This window comes from Diceros bicornis, chromosome 10 (genome assembly GCF_020826845.1).
Source record: "Diceros bicornis minor isolate mBicDic1 chromosome 10, mDicBic1.mat.cur, whole genome shotgun sequence".
Lineage (NCBI taxonomy): Eukaryota > Metazoa > Chordata > Mammalia > Perissodactyla > Rhinocerotidae > Diceros > Diceros bicornis.
In genome coordinates this window covers 55,591,196-55,602,435 of record NC_080749.1, presented here as the reverse complement: position 1 = coordinate 55,602,435, position 11,240 = coordinate 55,591,196, and the positions used below count along the sequence as shown (strand labels likewise).

The window sequence follows — 11,240 nt, the reverse complement described above, 5'->3', positions numbered from 1 at the left end:
GGGTGATAGAAAAGTTCTGGAAATGGATAGTAGTAATAGTTGCACAACATTGTGAATGTACTTAATGCCACTAAACTGTACACTTAAAAATCATTAAGATGGTAAATTTTATGTTATGTCTATTTTACCACAATTAAAAATAAAATAAGGAATGAAAATAATGGTAAAAATGGTAAGTTTCATGTAATATACATTTTACTACAATTAGGAGGGAAAAAAAAAAGAATCTACTGCTTGCCTAATCCATCATAGTCTCCCAGGACTGACTATTGATTCAGAGAAGAAACTTAAAAATCATTTCCATTCTCCTCATTTTAAGGATAAGCAAACCAAGGCTCAGAGAAGTGACCCCCCCCCCCCGAATCAGGTCACAGGCTAGTTAGTGACAAACCAGGTCTCCTAATGTCCACTCTTGTGGTATTTCCATTACATTAAATAACCCATCTCTCCCCCCAGAATCAAGGCCTTCCATGTTCCCCACTCACTCCCAGGTCTGGAAGCCAGCAGAGTTGGCCCTGAGTGGATACGACAATGTTGCAGTGTGTGGCTCTACTAGCCCCTAAATATGTGTTTCATCAGTCTGTTACCAAGTCAAAGATTTTCATCTTTGGAATCTCTTCCCTTAGTTGAGGCCTGGTCTCCAGAAGGCCACGGATGAAACGGGACAGGAGGCAGAGGGTGCTGGGATCTGTCTCCCCACCTAGAGGTGTTTGCTGAGGGCCCAGCCCTGGCTGGCCCCGTGTAGCTTTATTGATGACAGTGTCTGGACAGCAGATGACTTCTTGGGCAATAAGGAGCATCCTGGAACTGGAATACAGACAGACAAGTATTGATGGGGCTGGCATTAAAGACTGAAAATGGAAAGAAATTATTCAGAGCTCAAATCTCTACTTTTTCCTTTTTTTTTCCTATGGTTGTCAGAACTGGGATTTTTTTAAATTGGAAATTTTATTAACAATTAAACAAATCAGATGAGGTCATCAGGGCGAGATTTTGAGGCTGGGGTGGGAGGTAGCTGGTGTTGGCTCTGGCCACTGTGGACCACGATGTCATCATATTCTTCCTGGGGGAGAGGGGGCCAGGCAGAGGCTCTCAGGTGGCTGCCTCCTCCCCAGCAGCCCAAGTTCTTCCACCATCCTCCCCCGCCCCCTGCCTGCCCCGGCCAAGAATTGGGTCTTGCTTTGAAGCCTGACTTCCCCTGCTCAGAGTTCAGTTCCCTGGGCCATTTTCAAGGTCATTTCTCCCACCGCTAGTGTTGAGTTCCAGCTCTGCTCCAGTTCTTCAGCACCCATAGCCACTTGAGATCTCTCCCCTCCACGCTTTCCCTCTGCCTTTCCCCAAATTCCTCAACCCCTGCATTCAACTGGTCCCCTGCCCAAGGCAGTGTCTCTACTGCCTGGGTTCTCCAAGTAAACCTCTCCTCTCCCTGCCTAAGGCCTTTCCCCACAGCTGCCCATGTTCTAATCACTGCTGCCAAAGGTCATCTTCTGGCAGCCTGAGTTCTCCAACTCTTCCTCCCCCAAATCACTCCCCTCCTGCCACCCACCACTGCCTATGTTTACCCGTCACTACCACATGGACTTTTCTCCACCTCTGCCTGACTTCTACCTTTCCCATTGCCTTAATTTCTCAACCACCCCTGCCCAAGTTCTTCCCCCATCCCTGCCCTGACTGCTGCCCGAGGTCACTTGCACTGCTGCCTGAGTTCTCCAATTGCCGCAGCCCAAGGTTGGTCCCAATGCTCTGCCTAAATCTCTTCTCCCCTTTCCCGCCTGCCCATTTACCCGGACCCCCCAGGTGGGCGGCCCGGTCTTTCCTGACTCACGCCCTCGTCTTTGCCGTCACTGTCGCCACTGCGGCTGCAGGAGCCAGGCTTGTCATCCTTGTGCTCGCTCAGGGCTCTGTGTGCGCAGAGGACGCGGGCGAGGATGGGGTTCGGCCAGATCGTGGTGCTGCCCAGGGGGCTGGAGCCATGTACATGGGGGCAGCAGGGCCCGAGCCCGCCCTCGGGAGAAGATCCAGCACATCAGCTGCTGGGCCTCCACTGCCAAGTGCAGGGTTTCTCCAGCCTCACGTGGGCTCCGGTTTGTTGAGGTCAGTTCAGGCCTCCCGGAGCGGCCAGACCATCTCTGCATCTTCGAGTATGAGGGCCACGTGGAGCGGAGGGTGGCCCTTGTAATTTTCAGTCTCCAGGTGCAGCTTTCAGTCTTCCTCATTTTCTTCTTCCTTCTCTAAGCCGTTTCCGATATAGGGCAAGAGAGGTAGTCGGCGCTGGGTTTGTGGTCGGGCCCTGAGTCAGGTGGGTCTTGGGGGATCCTCGGGGCACCAGGCAGGGACTAGAGCTGTGCGCGCGGCAGGCCAGGTGCAGCGCGGTGTGGCGCAGGCCGCTGCTGTGCGCGAACGGGGCGCCTGGCGCACCCACCTTCTGCATTGTGGATGCCTCCCGGGATGGCTATCAGTGCGGGGCTGTTTGGCCCAGCTCATTCTGCAGGTCCAGGAAGTCAGTGCAGCCGCAAAACCTAGGAGGAAATCCAGGAAGGGCTGGCGCTAGTCCCCGCCTTCAGTGACGTAGCCGAAGACGAGGGTCGCCCACCACAGCCCCGGCCTGTGCCAGTCCTCCACGGCACCTGCCCCTGCTGCGGCCCCTAAGTCTTCCTTTGAATTGGTGGTCTCAGTGAGGAAGGGGGCCCAGAGAAGTGAGGAAGAACACTGTCGCCGTTTCCGAAGGCTCGGTAACAGACTGCCACAAACCAGGTGGCTTAAAACAACGGGGATTTATTCTCTCGCAGTTCTGGAGACCTGCCAAGGACTGAATTGTTTCCCCCCAAAATTCATATGTTGAAGCCCTAACCCCCCCCCCCCCAGTGTAATGGTATTTGAAGATGAGGCTTTTGGGAGGTTAGGTTTAGATGAAGTCATGAGAGTGGGGTCCTCGTAATGCGATTAGTGCCCTTTTAAGGAGAGACGTCAGAGAGTTTGTGCTCTCTCTCACCACACGAGGACACAGAGAGAAAGTGGCAGTCTGCAAGCCAGGACCAGGGCTCTCACCAAACTCGGACCATGCTGGCACCCTGATCTCAGACTTCCAGCCTCCAGAACTGTGAGAAAATAGATTTCTGTTGTTTAGGCCACCCAGTCTGTGGCATCTTGTTATGGCAGCCGGGGCTGACTGAGGCAAGGCCTGAAATCCACAATCAAGGTGTTGACAGGTCTGTGTCCTCTGGGGCTCTGAGCGAGAATCAGTTCCATGACTCCTAGATTCCAGTGGCTGCCGGCAACCCTTGGTGTTCCTTGGCTTGTGGCAGCGTAACTCCAGTCTCTGCTTCTCTCCACACGTGGTCTTCTCCATGTCTCCTCCCTTATAAGGGCACCTGTCATTGGATTTAGGGCCCACTCTAAATCCAGGATGATCTCATCACAAAATCCTTAACTTAGTTACATCTGCAAAGACCCTACTTCTAGAACCCAACCATGCTGGCACCCTGATCTTGCACTTCCAGCCTCCAAAACTGGGAGAAATAAATTTTGGTTGTTTATAAGCCACCCAGTCTGTGGTATTTTGTTATAGAAGCCTGAACAGACTAAGACAACTAACTATCTTTGCAACTTTTCTGTAAATCTAAAATTATTCCAACATAAAAATTTTATTAAAAAGCAGAGGGCCAGCCTGGTGGCCTAGTGGTTAAGTTCAGCGTGCTCTGCTTCAGTGGCCCAGGTTCAGTTCCTGGGCGCAGACCTACACCAGTTGTCTATCAGTGGCCGTGCTGTGGCGGCGTCCCACAAACAAGATAGAGTAAGATTGGCAGCAGATGTTAGCTCAGGGCGAATCTTCCTCAGCACAAAAGAAAAAAAAAGGGGGGGGAGAACTGGGAAGAGAGGGGAGTAAAAAGAAAAAGCTGGAAATGGTATTTAACTTTTTTCAACTCCGGTTCAGGACGCTTTCCACACTCTTCTGCAGTCGCTGTTGGTAAGGATATGAAGAAATTGAACCCTTTGTGCATTGCTATCGAGAATATAAAATGGTACAGCTGCTATGGAAAACAGTTTGGTGGTTCCCCAAAAAGCTAAACAGAATTACTGTATGATCCAGCAATTCGACTTCAAGGTATATACTCAAAGGAATTTAAAGCAAGGACTTGAACAGATACTTGTCTGCCAAGGTTCATAGTAGCATTATTCACAGTGGTCAAAAGGTGGAAACAACCCAAATGTCCATCAATGGATGACGGGATAAACAAAATGTGGTAAATACATACAATGGAAGATTATTCAGCCTTAAAAGGAATGAAATTCTGATACATGCTACAACATGGATGAACCTTCAAAACATTATGCTAACTAAAATAAACCAGATGCAAAAGGACAAATATTGTATGATTCCACTTATATGAGATAGCTAGAGTAGTCGAATTCATAGAGACAGAAAGTAGAATAGTGGTTACCAGGGGCTGGGGGGAGGGAGGAGTTATTGCTTAACAGCTACAAGTTTCAGTTTAGGATGATGAAAAAGTTCTGGAAATGGAGAATGGTGATGGTTGCACAACCTTGTGAATGTAATTAATGCTGCTGACTTGTATAGTACTTAAAGATGGTTAAATGATAAATTTTATTTTACGTATATTTTACCACTATAAAAAGTGTTGCTGTTTTTTTTTAAATCACAGACTGCTCTTTTCTTGTCCTTGAAAACGGTCTCTGGGTGAGGATTGGGTGAGCACGGAGCACTGATAGAGAAACTAGTTTTCTCTTGGAGGGATTAATCACCTCTCTCTCCAAAGACATCCTTAAGGAGTCTAGCTCCCTCCTGGAACCAAGCCCCAACATATTTTCCCCCAGTAAGCCAGCTTGGAATGGTAGAGCAGGGAAATTATCCTACTTCAAATTTAAACCCACTTTTAGGCAAGCGGCCCACCCACCACCCAGGGAGCCTACAATGAGGGGGGTGGTAAGCAGAGTGAGGAGGGGTCTCCCTGTCCTTCCCAGCCCTGGGGCACCTCCTCCCCTAATCTTTCTTCCCCCTCTATCAGCTGGTGAAGGTCCTGCTAAGGTACCTTGTGGGAGTATTTTTTTAGCAAGAAAAATAAACCTCTTGAACAATCTTTGTTTTTTGAACATCAATTTAACATAGTGTTTTTAAGCCTGTTTCTATTCTCCTTTCAATAGCCCTTTGCTGTACACCACTTAACCACTTTATAGTATTTTCTTGTGAACCTGTCTTGTTTGACTCCCAGCATGGAATCTTCCCAAAGGACGATGATTGTATTCTATTTGTGTTTATGTTCTCAGGTATTAGTCAGACAGGTGCTCAAAAAATTTGTTGAATAAATTAAAAGATAAGTGACTAGATGGTCAAGCAACCTATTTGTCTTTCGATTCCCCTCAGTCTCTAATTCACATCCTACCTTGGTATAGTTGGTCAAAACAAATGCCTATGGCTTCAGCTGTGTTGAAGCTGAATTTCGTATATGTCTGTCTGTTAATAGGATCACCATAAGGCTTTTCAACCTAAGACTATGCATAATTCTAGGAAAAGCAGGTCTGTGAGTGCTTCTTACACATCTCTAAAGACATCTACTCCCACTGCATTGACCTGCATCCCTAGAACCTTACCCATCTGTAAAGGCCACTCTCAAAGGCCGTTGCCTCCAGAAAAGCTTCCCCGCCGCTGGCTGCTCATGGCTTACACTCTTTTTGATTTTCCTTATCACATATATTGGGCCTGGGAAGTCTGCTTTACTAATTGCTTTATGGATGTAAATATTCTGTCTGCAACAAGACTGTCTCTATTGGAAGAAGGTAGCTGGGTTCCTGCTACCCACAGTTCCTATGGACCTTGGGCAAGTCACTTAACCCTTCCGAGTCTCAGAATAAAAAGTGTGGGTGGTGGGGCTGGCCTGGTGGAGGAGCAGGTAAGTTTGAGCGCTCCACTTTGGCGACCCTGGGTTCGGATCCTGGGCGTGGACCTACGCACCGCTCATCAAGCCATGCTGAGGCAGCATCCCACACAAAGCAACTAGAAGGCAAGTACAACTATGACATATAACTATCTACTGGGGCTTTGGGGAGAAAAAAGGAAAAAAAGGAGGAAGGTTGGCAACAGATGTTAACTCAGGGCCAATCTTCCTCGAAAGAAAAAAAAAAAGTGTGGATGGTGGCATCTTCTCCAGGGTGCTGGGAAAAGCGGCCAACACTCCGCAGGTGCTCCTTAAATAGTATCCTCCAGGGTAAAGATTATGTCCTAAACTGTTTTATATCTTCCACCAAACCCAGGAGAGGGTTGAGTACCTATTATGTGTCCACCAATATTTGTTGAATTGAATTTTTCTCCATTATATTTTTTACTGAGATGCAATTCACATAAAATTCACCATTTGAAAGTGTACAATTTAGTGGTTTTTAGTATATTCACAAGGCCATGCAACCATCACCACTATATAATTCTGGAACATTTTCATCACCCCCTCTCCATTACATTTTTTTTAAAGCTTTATTTGGCTTTTAATGAATCCAAGTACACTTTGACTACAACTCACTAAATATAATTATTCTACTTTATAATCACTAATAGTGTTTACTACGTGTCAGACATTGTTTCTGAGTACTTTATAAGTAATAAACCCTAGTGCTAAGTTTCCTCATCAGCATCACCATGAGCCCAGGTAACTGAGGAGAAACTGAGACATGGAGAGGTCAGGAGTCTTGCCCAAGACCACACAGCTAGGAGAGGCAGAGCTGGGATGTGAACCCAAGATGCCTGATCCATGCTCCTCATCGCTCCTGCTACCTCTTGACCAGAGCATTAAGATTTAACAACCAACTAACCAGAAACAAGCAAAAATCACAACCCTTCAGCATTAGGAGCCCATTTCTTCCTCCTTTATTTATTTATCAGCCACCCTTGGCTGTGACTTTTTTCTAAACACAAATGAATTGTCCACTGCTGGCCCTGGCTCTGTAAGTGACACAAAAATCAAGAAGGCCTGGTTCTTGCCCTCCAGAAATTAATAGTATGAACAACAGTACAGGTAGAAGGTGACCCACAGACACAGGCATCCAGAATGGGAGAGTCTGGCTGTTGGTGATGACAGAAAGCTGGATGTATTGTTCCCAAAAGAATCATAAATTATGAAATAGTTTTGTTTTCTTTCTGTAAGATGAAATTCAGATTTCTTAATGTAGGTTGAATTTGGTCATGAATTGGACAAGTGTTCTTTTCTTAGTTTCATTCTCACGTAGCTACAAATATATTGATCTCTGTTTACCTTAATAATACCGCCTCCCATATTTAAATTATTTATACACTGTCATTTATAGGGGGGCTGTTTTTAGATGATAACAGTACACACTTTGATAAAAATGATGTCTCTGAAAAATAGTGCATAGATTCGATTTTGGTAATTAAAGTTTTTTTTTTTTTAAATGTACAGTATTAGGGAGCTTGCTATGGGAAAAATTCTGTAGAGAAACCTTTAGTGAAACAACAAATCCTTTAAAATCATGTACTTGCTAATTTTTCCCCTAAGCTCTGATTACTATAAAGATCAGGTGTTTTTACTCAAGACACACCTAAATTTTGGCTACTTCATAGTGTGTTTTTTGCAGTTCTTCATGAAAGAAATTGCGTGTTCTAGGTCTGAAGGCCTGGACTCAGCCAACATCTCTGCTAGACTTTGACTCTCATGAAACCTCGGGCACTTAGAAATGGCTATCTCAGATTTGTTGCACACGTATGAGGCCCCAAGGCATTTTTATAAGCAGAGCTTCCATTACTGGGAAACCTTGGGTTTATTTAGGTCTCTGAAGAACCCTCCAGCCTGGTCTAGGATGTCTGTTTATAAGACATTTTAAATGTTAGCTTTCTTTTCCTACTAATCATGTAATTTAGGAGAAATTCCTTTTAGAAAATAATGTATCACCAATAACAATTTTATTGTATGGTGATAGGATTTTTTGGTTGGTGGGCTATTTTTTGGGAGAGTGGTTAAATGGCGCAATATACTGCACTGTAATTTGAGAAGAAATGGGCAAACCTAGAGAAATACTATTTTCGTTAAAATAGGCAGCAGCTCCCTCTTGTGCTGAAAAATAAATACTGCAGTCACTGAATTAAAATGTGAGAAAGCATCCCTTAATACACATAAAACTTGCTTAAACTAAGAGCTTTCCCCAAATGCTTTAAGTCTAACAAAAGCATACTGCTTAGTATTTCTTTGTTTTAACTAGCACTTCCACTGCCGTTAATATTTAATTCTTCAAACGTTTATTGAGCATTTACTGGGTGCTAGTTACTAGGCATAGTAGGGTAATGACATAGTTGCTGCCCTCAAATTGCTCCCATGGACTGGTCCATCTAGATGCCACCTGTCTCGTGATGCTTCTCCTGGTCCCCTGTCAATTGTAACCTCTGAACTGCCCCCTTTCTCCCCCAACCCCTGAGATTGAGTCATCTCATGCCTCTCCCGTCTTCCCTTTATCACAGTCAGTCATTCTCCTGTCTTATCATCCTACTGGATTGTAACCTTTTTGAAGGCAGCAGCCAGGTCTGATCCACTCTTAGTTTCCCCACGTTCCCTCATTCTGCATTGTCCAATTAGTATTCAAATGCATATTTGTTCAATTTAATTTAATTCAATCAAATCAGAAAGCAACAGAGCTCCACAGCTAATTAAAAACAGGTTCTAATGGAGAACTGTATTTCAGCCGCTTTGCACACATAACTCTCAAAACTGGAGCAGGTAGCCACTGTTCTGTTGCTGCCAAAACGCATGTTGACTCTTTCTCATCAATTTCTGTGGTATAATAAAGACACCAGTGGAAGGTAAGATTTATTTTATCTTAGAATCCATGGTGTCAGAAAGAGTTTGCTCCTTCCTGGCTGTCATGAAAGGATGCTACATTGAAGAGGTGTTCCCTGCAGGCACCATGTCAGGGTCCTGAACACGAACGCCTGCTCTGGCAGGACCACCTAGGGTGACCAAGGTTCTAAATCAGTGGTTCCTAGACATTAGGATTTCATGTAAGAGGAAAATATTTAAAACATTTTTTTTTCAGGGACTGACATGAGGTTGCCAATATCTTAGTTTGCTAACTATAAACAGTATTTTAAATCATCATTTATTATGGCCTTTATTTTATGAAAAAAATTACACTTGAACACCAAAAAGTAGGAAGATCATAATCTCAGAATAAAGAAGTTTTTTTCTGTTGGATACATTTAATTGTGATTCTGGATCAAGAAATTGGAGAAAGTGAAGGGTGGTCACGTGCGCACACACCTGACACCCATCGTCCTCCATCTTTTTCTCTATTGGCTTCAAGAGTTTCCCTTCATTTGATAATTCCCTCACTTGGGTTTGCCTTGTAGTATGTGAGAATGATCAAGAGACCATGCCCTGTGGAACAGGAGCTAGAGTGGAAACCAGCTGATGCCATGACCAGAGTGAGGGAATTTTTCCTGCTAGGTCTTTTTCTTCTCTGAACATTCTGGGCGAGTAACTTAATATGCTGGGAAGGTCAGGTTTGAGACAGACAACACCCAAAACTGTATCAGTTACCAGTAAACATCCTCCCACCTTCACGGCATGGAAAATGCAACGCACCACCTGGACCCCTAGCTTTCCAATCTCCTCTTCATCTTTCCCCCGAAAAGGCTCATCCATCCCTGATCCCTTAAGTAAACCTCCGGGCCCTGAAAGGGTCTAAGGGTGTCTTCACTCATTCCTCAGCAGAACTCTTAGCCATCTTTCCCTCCAGTTTTGCCAGACTCCATCCCCTTCTGCCATCCCTAACCCTCATCCGGTTCCTCTTCCCCTTCTCCTCCTAAAGCTGGCTCCCAAATAACCCCCGTGACTATTGGGGAAAAAACCTAATGCACTAGTTTGTTTCCAGGAGGCAATCCCTCTCATGGCATTAAATGTAACAGAGTTTTACCTTTATAACTTAACTTCCTGTGACCCAAAGCTCTTAACAAGATAAAGTACAGTATATCCAGTTAAATTTGAATTTCAGATAAACAACAAATAATTTTTGAGTATAAGTATGTTCCATGTAATCTTCACTCTTTCTTTGCTAAATCTGGCAATCCTACTTTAAGCAGATGTAACAATAAGAATGACACTGCCACTCACCAAGCACCTAGCGTGTGCCCTTCAATTGGGGAGACCATATGTGCCACTTTGTCAGGGACCGCCTCATCATGCTGGTGGTCCTGGTGTCATTACTAACAGCGCCCGCCTTCAGCTCTCAAGTGTCCCGCTTTGTATACTTATAACACACACTGCATTTTTTTAAAGATTTTTTATTTATTTATTTTTCCCCCCAAAGCCCCAGTAGATAGTTGTATGTCATAGCTGCACATCCTTCTAGCCGCTGCATGTGGGACGCGGCCCCAGCATGGCCGGAGAAGTGGTGCGTCGGTGCGCGCCCGGGATCCGAACCAGGGCCGCCAGCAGCGGAGCGCGCGCACTTAACCGCCAAGCCACGGGGCCGGTCCCGCACATTGCATTTTAATTTTAATTCCTGTGACAACCCTATGCAAGGAAGTTCTATTATCCTCATTTTGCAGACAAGGCAACCGATTTTCAGGAGAAATAATTAGCCTAATGTCGTACAGGAAGCAAGGAAGTAGCAGAGCCACGATTCCGGCACAAGTCTGCCAGACTCAAAGCCGTTCTCGGCAGGGACACTCCCTCTCAGGAGGGAGCTGTGGAGCTGGTGCAAGCAGAAGTCCCCAACTTCCACAGGGGCTCACCCCCTCCACTAGTCATGGTTCCTTCCGGATTTGGAATCAAAACTGTGCCCACTTTCAATGCACAAGATTCCTCTCTAAGCATGGGAGTCCACCCCCCAAATTCAGCTGCAATAGATGAAAGGTTCTGCGCTAACCTCACAGACAGAACCGAGCTAGGGTCTGGGAGACTGTCATACCTTAAAAGGACATGCTTCTTGGGGCCGGCCCAGTGGCATAGTGGTTAGGTTTTTGTGCTCTGCTTCAGCGGCCCGGGGTTTGCAGGTTTGGATCCCAGATGTGGACACATGCACCACTCATCAGCCATGCTGTGACGGCATCCCACATATGAAATAGAGGAAGATGGGCAACAGATGTTAGCTCAGAGCTGATCTTCCTCACCAAAAAAAAAAAAAAAAAAGGACATGCTTCTTGTGGTGACACCAGAGTCACCAAGAGAAACTATGAGAATAGGATGTTAGAGGCAACAATGAGGTGAGGATAACGTAGTTGT

At 45.5% G+C, this 11,240-nt stretch overlaps 1 pseudogene; it reads right to left on the bottom strand.

Moving 5' to 3' along the window:
* Positions 1 to 967: 967 nt before the first annotated feature.
* LOC131410451 (NF-kappa-B inhibitor beta-like) lies at positions 968 to 9,659 on the bottom strand (annotated as a pseudogene).
* Positions 9,660 to 11,240: the final 1,581 nt, after the last annotated feature.